This window comes from Mustela erminea, chromosome 6 (assembly GCF_009829155.1).
Source record: "Mustela erminea isolate mMusErm1 chromosome 6, mMusErm1.Pri, whole genome shotgun sequence".
NCBI classification, from domain to species: Eukaryota; Metazoa; Chordata; class Mammalia; order Carnivora; family Mustelidae; genus Mustela; species Mustela erminea.
Window position 1 is genome coordinate 139,880,259 of NC_045619.1, and position 22,652 is coordinate 139,902,910.

The 22,652-nt window shown below is 38.1% G+C and overlaps 1 pseudogene; it reads left to right on the forward strand.

Moving 5' to 3' along the window:
- The first annotated feature begins 17,422 nt into the window (after positions 1 to 17,422).
- LOC116594426 lies at positions 17,423 to 18,743 on the forward strand (annotated as a pseudogene).
- Positions 18,744 to 22,652: the final 3,909 nt, after the last annotated feature.

Here is a 22,652-nt window from a genome sequence, read left to right on the forward strand (position 1 = left end):
TACTATAAAAAATTATATGCCAACAAACTGGACTGCCTAGAAGAAATAAATAAATTCTTAGAATCATATAATCTTCTAAAACTGAATCAGAGAGAAATAGAAAATCTGAAAAGATCAATTACTAAGAAATAAAACTGAATCAGTAACCAAAAGTTCTTAACAAACAAAATTCCAGGACCAGACAGCTTCAGGGAAAATTCTACCAAACATTTTTTAAAAAGTTAATACCTATCTTTCTCAAACTATTCCCAAAAAATAGAAAGGTGAGAATATTTCCAAATTCATTCTATGAGTCCAAAATTACCCTGATTCCAGAATCAGAAGACACTACAAAAAAAGAAAGTTATAGGCCATTATCCCTGCTGAACACAGATGCAAAAATCCTCAACAAAATATTAGCAAACTATATTCAACAACACATTAACAGTGTCATTTACCACAATCAGGTGGGATTTATTCCAGGATGCAAAAATAGTCCAATATATGCAAATCAACCAGTGTGATGTACCACATTAACAAATGAAGAATAAAAATCATATGATCATCTCAGTGGATTACAAAAAAAGTATTTGACAGGATTCCACATCCATTTATAATAAAAAGTCTCAAAAAAACAGGTACAGAAGGGACATATTCATATAATATAGGTCATAAATTCCAAAACCACACCTACCACTATACTCAATGCTGAAAAACTAAAAGCTTTTCCTCTAGGGTGAAAACTATAAGACACTGATGAAAGATACAAGTGGAAAGATACACCATGCTCATGGGTTGGAGATACTAACAGTGTTAAAATGTCCATACTACAGAAATTAATCTATTATATTCAATGCAATCTCTATCAAAATACCAATTTTATTTTTCACAGAACTAGAACAAAAAAAATTCTCAAATTTGTACAAAACCAAAGACCCCGGATAACCAAATCTCTTTTGAGAAAGAGGAAAAAAGCCGGAGGTAAAACAACCCAAGATTTCAAGATATATGACAAAGCTACAGTAATCAGAACAGTATGGTTCTGGCACAAAAATAGACATAGAGATCAACAGAACAGGATAGGAAGTTCATGTGGTCAATGAATCTATGACAAAGGAGGCAAGAATATATAATAGGGAAAAAACAGACTCTTCAACAAATGGTGTTGGGAAAATTGGACAGCTTCATGCAAAAGAATGAAGCTGGACCACTATCTTACATCACAGCAACCACAAAAAGAAACTCAAAATGCAATAAAGACCTAAATGTGAGACTGAAAACATAAAACTCATAGAAGAAAACATAGGCAGTAAACTCATAGACATTGGCCCTAGCAATATTTTTATGGATCTGTATTCTGAGGCAGGAAAAACAAAAGCAAAATTAAACTATTAGAACCACATAAAATTAAAATCTTTTTCATAGTGAAGGAAGCCATCAACAAAACAAAAGACAACCTACTGAATGGAGAAAGATATTTGCAAATAATATATCTGACAAGGATTAGTATTCAAAATATATAAAGAACTTATTATAACCCAACACCAAAATAAATAAATAAATAAATAATTCAAAGAGAAAGTAAAGTAAATTTATACTGGAGAAACCTAGTAGATCATCTACCTGCTTAATCGAATGATGAAAGTTAATATTACCAGTAATGGGAAAAAATGCATCATGCACTAAAAGTTATGTTCTACTCTAGTTTTGATAGAAACATCAAACTTCGATAGAGCTATCAAACATTCTCCTTTATTTTTTAAAAGATTTTGTTTACTTCTTGAAAGAGCAAGCAAGCACAAGCAGGGGCAGCGGCAAAGGAATGAGAGAGAGAAAATCTCAAGCAGACTTCACGCTGAGCATGGAACCCTATACAGGGCTCAACCTCACAACCCTGAGATCACAACCTGAGCCAAAATCAAGAGTTAGATGCTTAAACAACTGAGTCACTCAGGCGCTCCTCCTTTATTATATTTATCTTTACTTGTTGATGTATTTATTTTTATCACTAGGTACTTCCCAGATTATTTCATTTTATGAATTATAAGTCTTTACTGTAATTACTTGTATTGATATTTACATTTCCCCATATTTGTTCAATGGGTGCTTCTTTAGGCTGGTTTCTGTTTTCTTTTGATATGTCCACATAATTCTCTGAGCCTTTCTTTACTTTCCGGTAAATAAGGTATTTCAAGTTCATCATACACTCTCCCTATTCTAGACCAAGAATCAACCACTTCCCAAAGAGCCCTGTTTTTGTAAGTGAAAAATGGCACCCAGAAACCAAGAACTATGTACACTGTTCTGTGGTGTCATTGTTTTTAGAATCTCTCAGAGGATAGACCTAGGAAATAGGTACTATAAATAAATGTGTGCACAAATATATATTTCAAGATCTACCTATTTATATATTTATGTCTACATCCATAATTAAAAACCATGAATTTATAATACTTCCAATTTTAGCCCAACACTATAGCATTCATTCTGCCCTCCCTTCATATTTGTAACTACTTTATCCAACAGTGAAAAACATTATTTCTGTTATCTACAACATACTTATTTATACCTATGACCCCAGAATATATAGAAAGTGGTTTTATCTTCTCTCTGTGTTAAGAAGGCTACTAACTGTAATCCAATATTTAGAGTTCTCTGTAATTTTAGCCTGAGAGCATAAACTTCATGCAATTGACTTTTAACTCTATTTTCCATCTGTTTGGCACAAGTATATTCAGAATATAGTTGATTGTTTATATTGACTTTGTATCATGCTACTTAATTTATATCTAGTTTCAATAGTTTTTTGTAGATTTCTCAGGACTTTCTGCTTAAACAACATGTTACATGCTAATGAAAACAATTTTACTTCTTTCTCTACAACATGCTCTTGTTTCCTGTCACTCAACCGCACACTGGCTGTGGTCTCCAGGATGATATCAAATAAAACCAGTGATCCCCAGCATCCCTTTCTTGTTCCCAGTTTTAGTGGACAAAGATTAATATTTCACCATTAAGTATGATGTAATAGAAATTTTGTAAATGCCCTTTATCAGAAGGATGAATTTTCCTTCTATTCTCAATTTTTGAGATTGTTTTTCATCAACTGGATTTTAATTTTGTCTAATGCTTTTATTGCATCTGATAACATGACTATGTAATTTCTTCTCCTTTATTCTTAATGAGGTGAATAACACTGGTCGATTTTCAAATGTTAAACCAACTTCATACTCCTTCAGTAAACCCCACTTGGTGGTGACAGATTCTCTATATAACACTGAAGATATTTGTACAAATTCTTACACAAGGGATTCAAGACTTTTCACATACTTCTCTACTCGTCCCCATATATCAGCTTCCTGTGAATGTAGTAACAAATTACCGCAAACCGGATGGGTTAAAACAGCAGGTAGTTCATTTCTAACGTTTCGAAGACCAGGTCTGAAGTCAGTATCACTGAGTCAAAGTCAAGGTGTCAGCAGGTCCATGCTCCTTCTGAAGACTCTAGGGAAGGATATGCTCCTTGCCTCTTCCACCTTCTGTGACATCACCACAATCACCACCTCCATGGGTTCGCTGCTGTCCCCCCTTCTGTGTGTGTACAATTTGGGACCACCCAGATAATCCAGGATAAACCCTCCATCCCAAGCTCCTTAAATTCATCACACCTGCAAAGGCTCTTTTTACGCCATATCAGGTCACATTCACAGCTCCAGGGATGAGGTTCTGATGTTTCTTGGGGCCCATTACCAGCCTACCACTTTTACGTTAATTTGTTTCCCTTAGCGTCTTAAAAAGGTCCTTCTATTGTCTTCTAGTTTCCATTATTTCCTTTAAAAAGTCCGCTGTTATTTTTATTGTTTTTCCCAAACATCAGGTGTTTGCGGTTGGGTTTTTGTGTATGTTTGGCTCTTTGGTTTTGTTTAGCTACACTTACGATGTTCTCCTTATCTTTGGCTCTCAACAATTTTACCTGTACCTTCACATAGTTTCCTTTCTATATTATCCTGCTTGGAGTTTGTTGAGTTTCTTCAATCTGTAATTTGATCATTTTTACCATTTGGAGAAAGTTATTCAGTATTTCTTCAATTACTGCTTGGCCTCATTTGCATGTGGTTTCCTCATTATAATACTATTACCATGAAAGTCTTGTTACATGGGCAAAGACAATTTTGGAAGATGCCTTTGATCAGATTCCTCGTGTTCTTATTTAGTTTCATTCTTGTGCTTGGAAGTAGGTAAGCCATTTACACTTCTGCCTATTTTCCATCATTGCTTTGTATCTCTCCTGGATTTCTGGTGATAGCACTTTAGTGTCTTTCCTATTCCCAGGCAATTCCCCACAGATCCATATTTCCAAAGCAACCCCTATGTCAAGTATGCATGTTACAAACATTATCTACTACCTTATAGCTTACCTTTTAAATTTGATCCCTTTTGTTCCGAAAAATCTTTGATTTTAGACAAATTTACCAGTCTTTCCCGATTCTTACGGCTGGTGATATAATAATTTGTTACTTTATTTTAAGGATTCAAAATGTTTATCCAATTGGAATTTACTTTGTGTTGCAAGTAGTGATATAATTTTATTTATTTTTCTAATTCAGAGAACCAGCTGAACCAGAATGCACTGAATAAATGACCCTTCCCCTACTGCTTTATAACAGCATCCTATCATTCACCAAGTTTCCACATACATGGGTCTGTCCTAGTTCTCTACTTTGTTCCCATCTCCCTCTCTGATCTGAACCAACACCACACTTTTGTAAATGTGTCTCAATGTCTAGTTTCACAAATATCATCTCTTTCCTATTCTGTTCTTTTAAAAAAAAGAATTTTATATATTCATGGCTTGAATATGTATAAGCATTTGGGGATACATTTGTCAAATGTCATTTTTTAAAAAATATTCTGCAGTTTTTACTGTAATGGTATTTATGAATTCAATTATCATTGTGTTTCATTTGTCAAGTTCTTTTTTTTTGTCCACCAATAACATTTTATATTTTTTTCCACAAAGATATCCTATATCTTTTGTTAAATTTATTACTGGCACATTTTAACTATAATAAATGGTGCCTTTTCTTTCTCATACATTATATAAATAATCATAGCTAACCTATAGAAAAGCTACTGATATTTCCATATTAAGCTTGGGTCCAGAAATATTACAGAAGTTTCGTATTAGTTTTGTTTTCTTGAATTTCTTATTAAAGGCTTTGTCTCTAGGGGCACCTGAGTGGCTCAGTGGGTTAAAGCCTCTGCCTTCAGCTCAGGTCATGATCTCAGGGTCCTGGGATTGAGCCCCGCATCGGGCTCTCTGCTCAGCGGGGAGCCTGCTTCCTCCTCTCTCTCTGCCTGCCTCTCTGCCTACTTGTGATCTCTGTCTGTCAAATAAATAAATAAAATCTTTAAAAAAAAAAAAAGGCTTTGCCTCTAAATCTAATATAAATTATCTTAGAATTTTATCACCAAATGTGATGTTTGCTATAAATTTATATTAGATTAAGGAAATTCCTTTCTATTAATTTGCCAAGAATTTTTGTTTTATCATAATTGCTGAATTTCATTGAAACCTTTCTTTGCATGTATTATGTTGATCATATGGTTTTTCTCCTTTAATCTATAAATGAGGAAGAGAACACTGATAAATTTTTCTGAAATGGAAACATCCTCACATTTCTTGGAAAGATATAGATTGGTTATACTGCATTACATAATACAATGCAAACTTATTTGCTAAATTTTTTGTCTCTAAATTCACCAATAAGATTATTGCATAGTTTTCTTTTCTCATAGTTTGTATATCTGGTTTTAAATAAATGTAACACTAGTCTCATAAAATGAGAATCATTTGTTTCTTCTAGTCTCTGGGGAAAAAAAAAAAAGACAGATTTCCTGTCCCTTGAAGGCTTGGAAACTATCTAAACATTTGTCTAACTGCCCAAATTCCCTAATGGTATTGATCAATACAAAATTGTTATTTCTAGGGAAGTTAATTTCATTAACTTACATTTTTAAGAAAACATTTTATTTTAACTTGTGTTTTTAAAGTCACAGTTACAAAATTTTCAAAGCACTCTGAACTCTGTTCCTTCAGGATATTTGGGACGAAAGTCCCTTCATGTGAGACAGAGGCTGTACCATGGTCTGAATGAGGTTCCTTGGCTCATGAAAACAAACTGAAACCATGGAAGTATCTAGCCCCTGGGGAACATAATTTTCCCACACCACAGGATGATTGACTGCACTACCGAGGGACAGACCCCCACATGGTAACTTTCTCTGCAACCAGAGAAAATGTTTTCTGTCACTCTCCATCCTATCATCACTTCTCTGCTTTTACTGCAGCTGCCCCTACTAATGTCTCCAGCATATTTTCTATTTTATCATCTGCTTTCTTTTTTACTTCTTTATTTGGTTATGAGCCTTCTAGGGAAAGACTGGCCTTTCAGAGTATCAGTAATCAGCAAGTACACTTTTTTCTTCCTCAACAGTGAATCAAGTAATCTCAGCATATGGAGAATACTTTTGTAATAATTGACTATTTTCCCAATCTATTAATTTTTCCTAGATCCTGAGATGCTTTCCCATATTGAAAAAAAAAGGAGGAGATTTTGGGATTTTGTTTTTTTATTTCTTTTTTTTTATCTTTATTCTTCTTGAGGGGACAGATACAGAATGCTTGAAACGGAAAGAAATGTGGAGAAGTAAGGATAGTGTGCTGAGTTAGTTCATTTAAAAATCTGAAATATCCACAGGAATTTTAGAAAGCCAAGATTTAACTGTAAGTTAACAGTTTGATGTTTGTTTTGTTGGAAGTTTGTATACTTTGTTGATTAACTTGGACAAAGTAATCTTATTAAAGAAAGACTAATTTGTTTACAAAGAAATGGTTTCTTTTTTTTTTTTTTAATTAATTTTTTATTTTTTATAAACATATATTTTTATCCCCAGGGGTACAGGTCTGTGAATCACCAGGTTTACACACTTCACAGCACTCACCAAAGCACATACCCTCCCCAATGTCCATAATCCCACCCCCTTCTCCCAAACCCCCTCCCCCCAGCAACCCTCAGTTTGTTTTGTGAGATTAAGAGTCACTTATGGTTTGTCTCCCTCCCAATCCCATCTTGTTTCATTTATTCTTCTCCTACCCACTTAAGCCCCCATGTTGCATCACCACTTCCTCATATCAGGGAGATCATATGATAGTTGTCTTTCTCTGCTTGACTTATTTCGCTAAGCATGATACGCTCTAGTTCCATCCATGTTGTCGCAAATGGCAAGATTTCATTTCTTTTGATGGCTGCATAGTATTCCATTGTGTATATATACCACATCTTCTTGATCCATTCATCTGTTGATGGACATCTAGGTTCTTTCCATAGTTTGGCTATTGTGGACATTGCTGCTATAAACATTCGGGTGCATGTGCCCCTTTGGATCACTACGTTTGTATCCTTAGGGTAAATACCCAATAGTGCAATTGCTGGGTCATAGGGCAGTTCTATTTTCAACATTTTGAGGAACCTCCATGCTGTTTTCCAGAGTGGCTGCACCAGCTTGCATTCCCACCAACAGTGTAGGAGGGTTCCCCTTTCTCCGCATCCTCGCCAGCATCTGTCATTTCCTGACTTGATGATTTTAGCCATTCTGACTGGTGTGAGGTGATATCTCATTGTGGTTTTGATTTGTATTTCCCTGATGCCGAGTGATATGGAGCACTTTTTCATGTGTCTGTTGGCCATCTGGATGTCTTCTTTGCAGAAATGTCTGTTCATGTCCTCTGCCCATTTCTTGATTGGATTATTGGTTCTTTGGGTGTTGAGTTTGCTAAGTTCTTTATAGATTCTGGACACTAGTCCTTTATCTGATATGTCGTTTGCAAATATCTTCTCCCATTCTGTCAGTTGTCTTTTGATTTTGTTAACTGTTTCCTTTGCTGTGCAAAAGCTTTTGATCTTGATGAAATCCCAATAGTTCATTTTTGCCCTTGCTTCCCTTGCCTTTTGCGTTGTTCCTAGGAAGATGTTGCTGCGGCAGAGGTCAAAGAGGTTGCTGCCTGTGTTCTCCTCAAGGATTTTGATGGATTCCTTTCGCACATTGAGGGCCTTCATCCATTTTGAGTCTATTTTTGTGTGTAGTGTAAGGAAATGGTCCAATTTCATTTTTCTGCATGTGGCTGTCCAATTTTCCTAGCACCATTTATTGAAGAGGCTGTCTTTTTTCCATTGGACATTCTTTCCTGCTTTGTCAAAGATTAGTTGACCATAGAGTTGAGGGTCTATTTCTGGGCTCTCTATTCTGTTCCATTGATCTATGTGTCTGTTTTTGTGCCAGTACCATGCTGTCTTGATGACGACAGCTTTGTAATAGAGCTTGAAGTCCGGAATTGTGATGCCACCAATGTTGGCTTGCTTTTTCAATATCCCTTTGGCTATTCGAGGTCTTTTCTGGTTCCATATAAATTTTAGCATTATTTGTTCCATTTCTTTGAAAAAGATGGATGGTACTTTGATAGGAATTGCATTAAATGTGTAGATTGCTTTAGGTAGCATAGACATTTTCACAATATTTATTCTTCCAATCCAGGAGCATGGAACATTTTTCCATTTCTTTGTGTCTTCCTCAATTTCTTTCATGAGTACTTTATAGTTTTCTGAGTATAGATTCTGTGTCTCTTTGGTTAGGTTTATTCCTAGGTATCTTATGGTTTTGGGTGCAATTGTAAATGGGATTGACTCCTTAATTTCTCTTTCTTCTGTCTTGCTGTTGGTGTAGAGAAATGCAACTGATTTCTGTGCATTGATTTTATATCCTGACACTTTACTGAATTCCTGTATAAGTTCTAGCAGTTTTGGAGTGGAGTCTTTTGGGTTTTCCACATATAGTATCATATCATCTGCGAAGAGTGATAATTTGACTTCTTCTTTGCCGATTTGGATGCCTTTAATTTCCTTTTGTTGTCTGATTGCTGAGGCTAGGACCTCTAGTACTATGTTGAATAGCAGTGGTGATAATGGACATCCCTGCCGTGTTCCTGACCTTAGCGGAAAAGCTTTCAGGTTTTCTCCATTGAGAATGATATTTGCGTTGGGTTTTTCATAGATGGCTTTGATGATATTGAGGTATGTGCCCTCTATCCCTACACTTTGAAGAGTTTTGATCAGGAAGGGATGCTGTACTTTGTCAAATGCTTTTTCAGCATCTATTGAGAGTATCATATGGTTCTTGTTCTTTCTTTTATTGATGTGTTGTATCACATTGACTGATTTGCGGATGTTGAACCAACCTTGCAGCCCTGGAATAAATCCCACTTGGTCGTGGTGAATAATCTTTTTAATGTACTGTTGAATCCTATTGGCTAGTATTTTGTTGAGTATTTTCGCATCTGTGTTCATCAAGGATATCGGTCTATAGCTCTCTTTTTTGGTGGGATCCTTGTCTGGTTTTGGGATCAAGGTGATGCTGGCCTCATAAAATGAGTTTGGAAGTTTTCCTTCCATTCCTATTTTTTGGAACAGTTTCAGGAGAATTGGAATTAGTTCTTCTTTAAATGTTTGGTAGAATTCCCCCGGAAAGCCATCTGGCCCTGGGCTTTTGTTTGTTTGGAGATTTTTAATGACTGTTTCAATCTCCTTACTGGTTATGGGTCTGTTCAGGCTTTCTATTTCTTCCTGGTTCAGTTGTGGTAGTTTATATGTTTCTAGGAATGCATCCATTTCTTCCAGATTGTCAAATTTATTGGCGTAGAGTTGCTCATAGTATGTTCTTATAATAGTTTGTATTTCTTTGGTGTTAGTTGTGATCTCTCCTCTTTCATTCATGATTTTATTTATTTGGGTCCTTTCTCTTTTCCAGAATAGATCACATCCTCGGTCCTAAATCAGGACTCAACCAGTATCAGAAGATTGGGATCATTCCCTGCATATTTTCAGACCACAATGCTCTAAAGCTAGAACTCAACCACAAAAGGAAGTTTGGAAAGAACCCAAATACATGGAGACTAAACAGCATCCTTCTAAAGAATGAATGGGTCAACCGGGAAATTAAAGAAGAATTGAAAAAAATCATGGAAACAAATGATAATGAAAATACAACGGTTCAAAATCTGTGGGACACAACAAAGGCAGTCCTGAGAGGAAAATATATAGCGGTACAAGCCTTTCTCAAAAAACAAGAAAGGTCTCAGGTACACAACCTAACCCTTCACCTAAAGGAGCTGGAGAAAGAACAAGAAAGAAACCCTAAGCCCAGCAGGAGAAGAGAAATCATAAAGATCAGAGCAGAAATCAATGAAATAGAAACCAAAAAAACAATAGAACAAATCAACGAAACTAGGAGCTGGTTCTTTGAAAGAATTAATAAAATTGATAAACCCCTGGCCCGACTTATCAAAAAGAAATGGTTTCTATTTGGTTTTCCAAATTTACAGTCCTTCGTAAATCCATCCAGAGAGATGAGTCAACTTTTGGCTCATGGTGAGTTACTTGGTAACTTGACATGGTGAGTTACTTGGTACCTACAATTTATTTCAGAACTGGAATCATGGGAATGCCAGAAGGTGTTCTTGGGCATACGTACAGAAAACAATTTCTTTAAACATATTAAAACTAGGTCATGTATAAAAATTTTAAAGGGCATATAGATAGGCCCTGTTTTTTATAATTTCAATATATCCATGCCTCTGGGCTTCCCCAAACTCTTTTCCTTACTTCTTTTCCTGCCCTTCCACATCATATACATAAATCCTGGAGTCTTAATCTGCAAAACTGCCATGACAGCCATCAGGTGATTAATTAAAGAGAAGCCCTCTAGATGCAAGATACAAGGAACAAGGAGGAAATTATGAGGGTTGGCTAGTACTATAATTAGAAAGAGATCATCTAGAAAGGCCATACACCAAGATACCCAGCAACTCGCATTATACCCCAGAAGGACCAACAGTAGAATTTAATCTTCAGAGGATTTCAGAGCAAAGAATATTTATCAGAGATGAAAAGTTCATTTCATAATGAACTTTTATCAAGAGGACTTAATAATTCTAAACATATGCACCTAATTATAAGTTTCAAAACACATAAAGCAAAATATGATAGAACCTCATAACTCAAAAGCAGAGTCGAGAAAATGAGGTCTAAAAACATTGCGTGCACCCCTGGGTTGATTTGAACCTGAATCTCCCACCCCAACCTTTCAAGTAAGGAAAACCAATAAATCTGCCTTTCACTGACGTTAGTTTCAGTTGGGTTTTGTCACTTGAAAATGGAAAAGTCATGATTAGTATAACATGCAAAGCTCATTAACTTTCTATCACCTCTAGGACCTGTCCACTTCATCCTTCACCACAATTTTTCTGTGCACCCCCCAACTTCATATCACGTACACACACTCACACACACACACACACACAATCTCTTCTCCAGCATTGCAAACATACCTCATGTTTTCTTAGTTCCAGGCCCTCCGATATTGTCTAAAAGTTTATGTCCTCCAGAAATCCAAATGTTGACTCCTAAGCTCCAAGGTGATAATGTTTGGAAGTGGGGCCTCCAGGAGATTATTGGGCCAGGGGCTAGAGCCCTTGAGAACGGGATTGGTGCCCCTATAAAAGAAGCCTGGAAAATATCCTGCCTGCCATCTTCCATGTGAGGTTAAAGCAAGACAACCATGATTTTGGAAGTCTCAGCCCCCAGAATAGTGGGAAGCAAATGTCTGTTGTTTAGGAGCCCCTCCGGCTGCAGCACTCTGAGTCCCAAAAGGACTCAGACGCCTGGACACAAGCTATTACCTGGAAAGCTTTGCCCACTCATTTGGACTTCTGATCCTCCCTCTGATTTCTGCTAAGGTATCACCTATCACCTCACCCAGATGTCTTTTATGCCTCTACTTAACCCCTTCATGCATCTCTACCTCCCCTGTACCGTGTATTTGCCCTCATCACTGCATTCAAATTTGCTTACTTACTTTTCTGAAAACTGTCAGAAATGGCATTTTCTCTTATTCATCTTATATCTGCAGACCATAACAGAATGGCTCCTCTACAGTAGGCACTCACGATCAGTAACTGAATGGATGAATTACTAAATCCTTTAGAGTGATCTATTAGAAACTGAAGCTCTTTCCACAGTTTGAAATGTAGAAAATGGTGTCTGTGGTTCTTAAATGTAGTTCGTGGATCCTTTGAAAGGCCTTTTTCCTCAAGAAAATAAAAGTTACATGGTGGTGGGTTGTTGGGAAAGCAGGGGACACGAAGGGTCCTGAGCTCCCTTCATCCCATGAGCACACTGAAGAAACAACTATGTTTATGAGACTAACTCTGAAAATGACCTGGAGATGGGCAAGACAAATCTTCCACAGCTATTCCTAGAAGAGGGATGGCCGTATCAAAAAGGAGAGTGGGATGGAGACACAGGGGAACCAAACCTCCAGGACAACTGACCACAAATGGGAGGGATGTCACAAGCCCAGAGGAGCGAGAGGATCGCATCCCTTACTGGACATCCCTGACCTCGGGACTTGCACTGGAAAGATGAGTCCCCATAACACGTAGTTCTGAAAATCAATGGAGCTTAACTCCAAAGGCTTTAAAAATAAACCCCAGGAGACCAATAGGAAACTGAGTCCCTACTCTTAAAGGGCCAGCAAGCTAAATAACTGCCTTAGACACAGCACAAACGCAAGTTTGAAAAGCACCTGGGGAATATGTGAAGATTTACTGAGTAACCTTAGAACAGGAGAGCATGGCAGAGAGGCAGGAATCTACACATTTCTCCAAGAACAAAAGCACCCTAAGGTACCATTTTTCTTGTCCTCTCCCAGCCGAGCTAGCCAGACCCTTGCAGAGCCAGCTCTTTGTCCACCCCACTCGCACTGCAAGCTCCCCCTGGCATTCTCCTGCAGACTTGTCCCGCCCAAGCCCCAACTTTGGCAGGTGTCCCTCCACAGGAGGTCCTGGGAGGGGAGAAATAACCCCGCACACCAGCATATCCAAAGTTCCTGCATCTGCATGGAGCAAGTCCTGCCATTTGGTTTGCCTGCAGCTGTGGTAGAAGCTAACTGCGGACAGCTAGGCTGAGTGCTGGCCCAAACCACCAACAAGCCCCTAGAAGCTGCAGCTGAGCCTCTCAACAGCACAGGGAGCACACCTTGCCTGGTAAACTCACAGCAGGCATAGTAGGTCACTCAGCCAGCTGAGCTGAAGGCCAACCCCATCATCATCATGCCCAGAGCAGTCACAGCTCAGTCACAACAGGAGGGCGTATATAGCCCACAGAGAGAACATTCTTGGAGGTTCTTGTGACTGGGGGGCCAGGATGGGGGGGATTGCAATGCAGGGAAAAACAGGACCTCTTCTAAACATGGCCACTACTTCCAAGACCAGAGACATAGCTGACCTATCTGATACACAGAAATGAACACAGAATCAGACAAAATGAGGAGACAGAGGATGACCCAAATGAAAAAACAAGACATACTCATAGAAAAAAGTAGCTACATAAAACAGACAAAAGCAATATACCTGATAAAGAGCTCAAAATAATGGCATAAAGATACTGGACTTGAGAAAAGAGTGGATGAACTCGGTGAGAATTTTAACAAAGACATGACAAATTAAACAGAAAACAGAAGAATACAATAACAGAAATAAAAAGAAATACAATAGAGGGTTTCAACAGTGGATTAGAGGATGCAGAAGAATGGTTAAATGATCTGGAAGACATGGAAATGAATGAAGTCAAATGGAGCAGCAAAAAGAAAAAAGAATAATAAAAAATGAGGATAGGTAAAGGAATCTCTGCATCATCCTCAAGCATTTGCATTCTAGGGAACCCAGAGGAGAAACAAAGAGGAGAGGGCAAAGAAATTTATTTGAAAAAAAATAATACCTGAGAACTTCCCTAATCTATAGTCATGTCGAGGGATCGTGTCGAGCCTCAAAAAAGATGAACTCAAGGAAGTCCACACCAAGACACATAATAATTAAAATGGATGATAAGGAGAGAATCTTAAAAGCAACAGAAGAAAAGAAAACAGTTTCATACAAGGGAAACCCCATGGAGCTCTCGGCTGATTTTTTAACAGAAACTTTGCTTTCCTGAGGGAGTGACATGATACATTCAAAGTGGAGAAAGGAAGACACTTAAAACCAAGAATATTGTATCTGACAAGTCAGACATTCAGAACTGAAGGGGAGATCAAGAGTTTCTCAGACAAGCAAAAGTTAAAGGAGCTCATCACTACTAAACCACCCTCACAAGAAACACTAGAGGGACCTAAGTGGAAAAGAAAAGGTCATAACAAGACATAAGAAAATTATGGAAGGAAAAAAATCATAGATAAAAGCAAACACACATAAAGGTAGTAGATTAATCACTTGCAGAGCCTGTATGGAAATTAAAAATACAAAACCACTATAGTGAATTATAATTACAAAAATTAGTCAAGGGATATACAAAATTTTTAAATATAAAATATGACATCATATACATAGAACCTGGAGAGAGGAGCAAAAATGTAGTTCTTTAAGAATGTGTTTAAACTTAAGAGGCCATCAATTTAATATAGACTGCTCTCCAGTCTTTAATACAGACTGCTTTTATATATAAAAACAATAGTAACCACAAGTCTAAAGCCTAAAACAGATACACATAAAATAAAGAGAAAGTAATACAAAGTCACACTAAAGCAAGCCATCAAACTGCAAGGGAAGAGAGCAAGAGAAGAAGAAAGGAACAGAGAAGATCTACCAAAACAACCAGAAAACAATGAACAAAAAGGCAGTTAAGTACATAGCAATCAATAATTATTGAAATGTAAATGGCCTAAATGCTCCAACCAAAGAACACAGAGTAACTGAATAGATTAAAAACCAAGGTTCTTCTCTATGCCACCTACAAGAGACTCACTTCACACCTAAAGACAAAAACAGACTTGGGGCACCTGGGTGGCTCAGTCAGTTAAGCATCCGCCTTCAGCTAAGGTCATGATCCTGGAGTCCCAGAATCAAGTCCTGTGTCGGGAATCCCTGCTCAGCAGGGAGTCTGCTTCTACCTCCCCTCCATCTTTCTCCTGCTCTTTCACTCAATCTTAAATAAATAAATAAAATCTTAAAAAAAAAAAAAAAAAACGCAAATACAGACTCAAAGGGACAAAATAGAAAAAGATATTCCATGCATTTGGAAGTAAGAAGGTAGGGGTAGTTATATTTATATCAGACAAAATGGACTTTGAAACAAAGATGTAGCAAAAGACAAGGAAGGGTATTACATAGTGATTAAAGGGTTTAATCCAACAAGAGACTATAGCAATTATAAATATCTACACATCTAATAATAGAGCACCTAAATGTATACAGCACATATTAACAGAAATAAAGGGGGACGTTGACAGTAATATTGACAATAATAGTAGAGAACTTCAATATCCCATTTGCATCAAAGAGGATAACCACCCAGACAGGAAATCAACAAGGAGACAATAGCTTTGAAGATCACATTAGACGAGATGGTCTTAACAGATATACACAGAACATTCCATCCAAGAATAGCAGAATACACATTCTTTTCAAGTGCATGTGGAACATTCTCCAGGAAGATCACGTGATAGACCACAAAACAAATCTTGATAAATTTTAAAAGACTGAAATCATATCAAGCATTTTTTTTTTACCACAATGGCATGAAACTATTCCAAACAACAGGAAAGAAAGGAAAAACCTCCAAATTTATTTTATGAGGGCCAACATTACCCTGATACCAAAATAAACAAAAAAGACACTAAAGAAAGAAAACTACAGGCCAATAGGCCTGATGAACACTGATTTTAAAATCCTCCAGAAAATATTACCAAACCAAATTCAACAATACATGAAAAGCATCATTCGCCACCATCAAGTGGGATTTATTTCAGGAATGTAGGTGTTGTCCAATACTCACAAATCAATGTAACACATCACATTAACAAAGGAAGGATAAAACCCAATGATCATCTCATTAGATGCAGAAAAAGCATTTGACAAAATACAATATCCGTTCATGATAAAAACTCTCAACAAATTGGGTTTACAGAGAATATACTTCAACATAGTCAAGCCCATCTATGACAAACCCACAGGTAACATCATTCTCAATGGTGAAAAACAGAGAGCTTTTCCTCTAGGATCAGGAACAAAACAATGATGTCCACTCTCAGTAATTTCATTCCATACAGAACTGTAAGTTCCAGATGCAGCATTCAGTCAAGGAAAATATACAAAAACATCTGCTAGAAGAAGTAAAACTATCACTATTGCAGATGACATGATACTATATACATATATTCCTAAAGACTCAACCAAAAAATAATTTGAACCAACATTGAATTCAGTGACAATGAAGGAAACAAAAATTAACATACAGAAATGTGTTCCATTCCTATACACTAACAATGAACAAGCCAAAAAAGAAACTAACAACCCAATTTACAACTTAACCAAAAAGAATTAAATACCTAGGAATAAATTCAACCAAGATAATGAAAGACCCATGCATTAAAAACTACAAGACATTCATAAAAGAAACTAACACAAACAAATGGAAAGATATCTCACAGATTGGAAGACTTAATATCATACACATGTCCACACTACCCAAAGCAATCTACAGGTTCAATGCAATCCTTATCAAAATACCAATAGCATTTTTGCAGAAAAGAACAAATCATCCTAAAATTTATATAGAACCCCAAAAGACCTCAAATTGTTAAAGCAAGCTTGAGAAAAAACAAAGTTGGATGTATCACAATCCTAGATTTCAAGATCTACTATAAAACTACAGAAATGAGAACAGTATGGTACTGGGCACAGGCACATGGATCAATGGAGCAAGACAGAGGGCTCAGAAGTAAACCCACACCTATATTGTCAATTAACTTAAGATGAAAATACACAAAGAGGAAAAAAAGACACTCTTCAATAAGTGGTGCTGGGAAAACTGGACAGCTACATGCCAAAGAATGCTGGACCACTTTCTTATAACACACACATAAATAAACTCAAAATGGATTAAAGACCTGAAATATGAAACCTGCAACAATAACACTCCTAAAAGATAACAAAGGCAGTAATCTCCTGGATGTAAGGTCTTAGCAACATATTTGTGTATATTTCTCCTCAGGCAAGGGAAACAAACGCAAAAGTCAACTATTTGTTTTACACCAAAATGGAATGATTTTGCACAGCAAAGGAGACCATCAAAACAAAAAGGAAATCTCCTGAATGGAAGAAGACATCTCAAATGTTTTATCTGATACGAGGTTAATATCCAAAATATATAAAGAATCTTATATAGATCAACACCAAAAAAAAAAAAAAAATCCAATTAAAAATGAGCAGGGGAGCTTTTCTGCCTGTGGACACTGCCAAGAAAGCATCATAAAAGTGTCCCCTCCCACCACCAACATGTCTAAATCAGAGTCTCCCAAAGAGCCTGAATAGCTGTGGAAGCTCTTCTTCGGAGGTCCGAGTGTTGAAAGCACCGATGAGAATGTGAGGAGCCATCTCTGAGCCCTGGGGAGCACTTGAGGACTGTAGGGTTGTGAGAGATCTGAACAGCAAGGGCTCCAGAGGCTTTGAGCTTATCCCGGATGCCAGTGTGGAGGAGGCGGATGGAGCCATGAGTGCAGAGCCGCACAAGGTGGATGGAAGAGTCGTGGACCACAGGGTTGTCTCAAGAGAAGATTCTGAAAGACGTGGTGCCCGCTTAACTGTGAAAAAGGGTTTTATTGGTTGGCATTAAAGAAGTCACGGAAGAACATCATCTAAGATTATTTTTTTTTAAAGATTTTATTTATTTATTTGACAGACAGAGATCACAAGTAGGCAGAGAGGCAGGCAGAGAGAGAGGAGGAAGCAGGCTCCCTGCTGAGCAGAGAGCCCGATGCGGGGCTCGATCCCAGGACCCTGAGATCACGACCTGAGCCGAAGGCAGAGGCTTTAACCCACTGAGCCACCCAGGCACCCCCATCTAAGATTATTTTGAACGGTGTCAGAAAATTGACGTGATTGAAATCTTGACTGAGACCGTGGCAAGAAGAGAGGCTTTGCTTTGTAACATTTAGTGACCGTGACTTTGTAGACAAGGCTGTCATTCAAAAATCCCATGCTGTGAATGGCCACACCTGTGAAGTAAGGAAAGCGCTCTCTACACAAGAGATGGCTAGAGCTTCATCTAGCCAAAGAGGTCGAAGTGCTTCTGGAAACTGTGGAGGTGGTTGTGGAAGTGGTTTTGGTGGGTATGACAACTTTGGTCATGGAGGGAAGTACAGTGGGCAAGGCAGCATGGTGGCAGTCGAGATGGTGGTGGATGCGGCAGCCATGGGGATGGCTATAATGGATTTGGTAATTACAGAAGCAACTCTGGGGGTGGCAGAAGCCATAATGGTTTTGGCAGTTACAACAATCAATCTGCAAATTTTGGACCCATGAGTGAAGGGAATTCTGGAGGCAGATAGTCTGGCCCCTATGGTGGTGGAGCCCAATACTTCGGCAAACCACGAAACCAAGGTGGCTATGGTGGTTCCAGCATTGGCCGTAGCTATGGCAGTGGCAGTGGATTTTCATTACTGCCAGGAAATAAAGTTTAGCAGGAGAGAAGAGCCAGAGAAGTGACAAGGAAGCTATAGTTTACAAAAGATTTGTGACCTTAGCCAAGCACAGCGGTGGCATGCCTGGGCTGCTACAAAGAAGATGTGTTTTAGACAATACTCACACGCATGGGCAAAAAACTCAAGGACTGTATTTGTGATGAATCGTATGACATGTTATTTCAGTTTCTGTTCCACGGAAAGTGTAAAGCATGCCAACATAGGGTTTTAATGGAGGGGTTTTTGTTTTGTTTTTTGGCACCCATGCTGTTGACTGGTAAATAAGAGTCTGATCATGATGCTAAATAAATGTGTCTTTTAAAAAAATGAGCAGGGAACCTGAATAGATATTTTTTCAAAGAAGATAAATAGAAGACCAAAAGACACACGAAAAGATGCTCAAAGTCACTGAATATCAGGGAAATGAAAATCATAACCACAATGAGATAGTACTTTACATCCTTCAGGATGGCTAAGATCCAAAAGGCAACAAACAACAAGGCAAAGATGTGGAGAAAAGGGAGCCCTTGTGCACTACTGGCGAAAATGTACATGGGTGGAGCCACAATGGAAAACAGTATGGAGGTTCCTCAAAACATTAAGAATACCATTTGGTTCAGTAATTCCACTATTTTGCATATTTACCCAAAGAAAATTATTCAAAAAGATATGTGCACCCCTACACTTATTTCAGTATTATTTATAATAGCCAAGATACGGAAGCAACAGAAGTGTTCACTGATAGATGAAGAGATAAAGAGGACATGAGGTATGGATGTATATGCAGAAGAGAATAGTGCTCGGCCATAAAAAATAATGAAACCTGGTCATTTGCAGCAACATGCATGGATCTAGAAAGTATTGCACTAAGTGAAATAAGTCAGACAAAGAAAGAGAAATACCCTATGACTTCACTTACATGTGTAATCTAAAAAAAAAAAAAACAAAAATGAACTGATAAAAGAACAGAAACAGACTCATAAATACAGAAAACAATCCAGTGACTTCCAGGAGGGCAATAAGGGGGTGGGGAGGAGGTAAGGGTGAAAATCAGATAAAGGGGATTCGTAGGCACAAACTTCCAGATATAAAATAAATCAGTCATGGAGATGAAAATAGAGCAGAGGAATATAGTCAGCAATATCGTAATAACATGCGGTGGCAGATCGTACCTATACTTGGTGTGCGGAGCCCTGAGTTATGTATGGGGTTGTTGAATCCATTACACCGTACACCTGAAACTAATGTTAACATTGCAGGTCAACTATACCTCAACAGTAATAAAAAAAAAAAAAAAAAGTTACAACCTACTTTACAAGTTCAACATGCATGCGTTCATTTCACTTTATTACTCATCTCATCAGTTACTCCAGTGACTTGTTCACTCCACTCTTTAATTGTGTCAGAGTTTTACACGTTAATTATGTAACTAGCTATTATGAAAACATGAATTGTACGGGTCAAAGGTGTAGCAGAGGTTCAGTGTCCCCTCTGAGCAGCGACCCGGGCGGAGGAAGTAGGAAAGGTTGAGAGGGGAAACTGTGCTCCTGTGGCATCGCTTCCAGGAGCACGTACGTGGGCTGCTGGTGCTCCCCCTCCAGGGACTGTCTTGGCACCCAAGTGAGCATATTTCTTCGGATCATCGCTAACATGTCACCATGGCAACAGATATCTCTGTCAATAGTAGACCACTCTCCACAGACCAGAACCGTCCCACGCCCTCTACAAACTTCACCAGCCGCCAGCCCAGCCACACCCTCTGCCCCTGGCTCTCAGCTTCAGCTTTGGGATGCGCCTTCCAAGTTCTTGGCTCCTTGCTCATCCGCACTCCCTCTTGCTGCTGAGGTAGTAGCTGCTTCCTGTACCTCGTATTGGTGTATTCCCGCGAGCCCAGTTTTACCCCTTCATAACATTCTTTTACTCATTAATGACTTTTTTGTATTAAATTTCCCTGTTCTTGTATAGGGGAAAATATCAATACCGTAAAGACGGCACACCTCCGCAAACCGATCAGTAGATTAAATGCAGGTTTCAAACTCCCAGCAAAATTGATGTGTCTGTGTTGGGGAAGGGTGGCAAGAGATTCTTGCTTAGGAAACTAGAATTATTGATTTAAAAAAGAAGATTTTATTTATTCATTTGAGAGAGCGCGCGCACTAGCGAGGCAGAGAGAGCAAGCATGACTGGGGGCCAGAGGGAGAAGGAGAAACTGACTCCCCGCTGAGCAGGGAGCCAGACACAGGGCTTGATCCCAGGCTCCTGGGATCATGACCTGAGCGGAAGACAGACTTTTAACCTACTGAGCCAACCAGGGACTAGAATTACTGATTTTAAAGTCTGTATGGAAAGAGTAAAGGACAAAAAGCGACCAAGACAATTTGGAAGGAGAACAGGGTGCAGAGACTTGGCCTTTAAGACAAGGTACTTACTATGCGGCTACAATGATTTATATCATGTGGCTCTGGGCCAAAGGAAGAAAACTAGACAAATAGAAGGAGAATAGAAAATCCAGATCTAGACCTAGACACAAGAGGAAAGTTGATATATGACAGGGACAGCATAGAAATTTGCATAAAAATAATAGCTAACATGTATCAAGTCTTCTTTGTTTGTTTCCAATATTTATTTAAATTTCAATTAACAGATAGTGTAATATTGGTATTAGAGGTAGATTTCAGTGATTCATCACTTACATGCAACACTCCTGCCCTCCTTAACTTGGTGCCTGGTACTAAATGTTTTAAACTCAATTAATCCCCCCCAACAGTCCTATAACTATTATTATTATTAATATTATCATTATTTTATAGATGAGGAAATTGAAACCCTTAGAAATTGAGTAGTATTTTCAAGATCATAGTCCTAATTCAAAATGATGCTGGAGTTTGGACCCAGGCAATTTGATCCCACAGCCCAGGAGGGTTATAAATTTTTTTCAATAAATGGTGACAGGACCATTCATTATATAAAATTTTAATTAGTTCTCTACTTTACACCATACACAAAATAAAATACAGGAGAATCAAAGACTTGGATGAAAAAAAATTCTTTAACTTTTAAAAGACCATATAGGGGCACCTGGGTGGCTCAGTGGGTTAAAGCCTCTGCCTTCGGCTCGGGCCATGATCCCAGGGTTCTGGGATCGAGTCCCACATTAGGCTCTCTGCTCAGCAGGGAGCTTGCTTCCTCCTCTCTCTGCCTGCCTCTCTGCCTACTTGTGATCTCAGTCTGTCAAATAAATAAATGAAATCTTTAAAAAAAAAAAAGACTATAGAGTGGAGTACTTATAAGACTTAACAGGGGCAAAGGACTGCACAAACACAACACACACAAACTAAAACAAGCCACAAAGAAAAAAGTCATACATTAAACTTCCTTAAAATATAAAACTTTTGTATAACAAAAAGGCATTATTGTGAAAGTAAAAAAGCAAACCATACACTGGAAGAAAGCGTACACTAACTGAAAAGTTCTCATCTATATGTAAAGAGCTCTTACAGATAAATAAGAAAAAGACTCTCCAATCAGTAGAAAAATTAAACAAAGATTGGAACAGGCTAGTCACAGAGAGGAAAAATCAAATGGCAAATAAGAATATGAAAACATGCCTAACCTCTCTAGTCACATTTTCTATTAGGCTGACAGAAAAATTTAAATCAGACAGTTGCAAGTTTTGGTGAATATATGACGGAGTGGCAACCATCATATACTGTTAGAAGGAGTGTAGATGGGTAGAACTATTTGCAGGAGTAGTTTGCATGAAAGGGGCATTTATTAAGCAACTGATACGTGGTTCTAATTTTTACTCTTGTATACTATTCATTGGGCAAACACGCTACTATTCCACTGATAGACATCTGCGCTGTTTCTAACTGTTGACTCTTACGATACATAAAATCGCAACACACAGTTGCCAAGATGTCTTTTGACATTTATGTGAAAGTTCCTCCTGAGTACGGCGAGCATAAGCTGTCCGTGGAAATAACTCCCACCACTTATTGATGGCTTGTGTGCCAATTGTGGTACCTGCATTATTTGATCTAAAA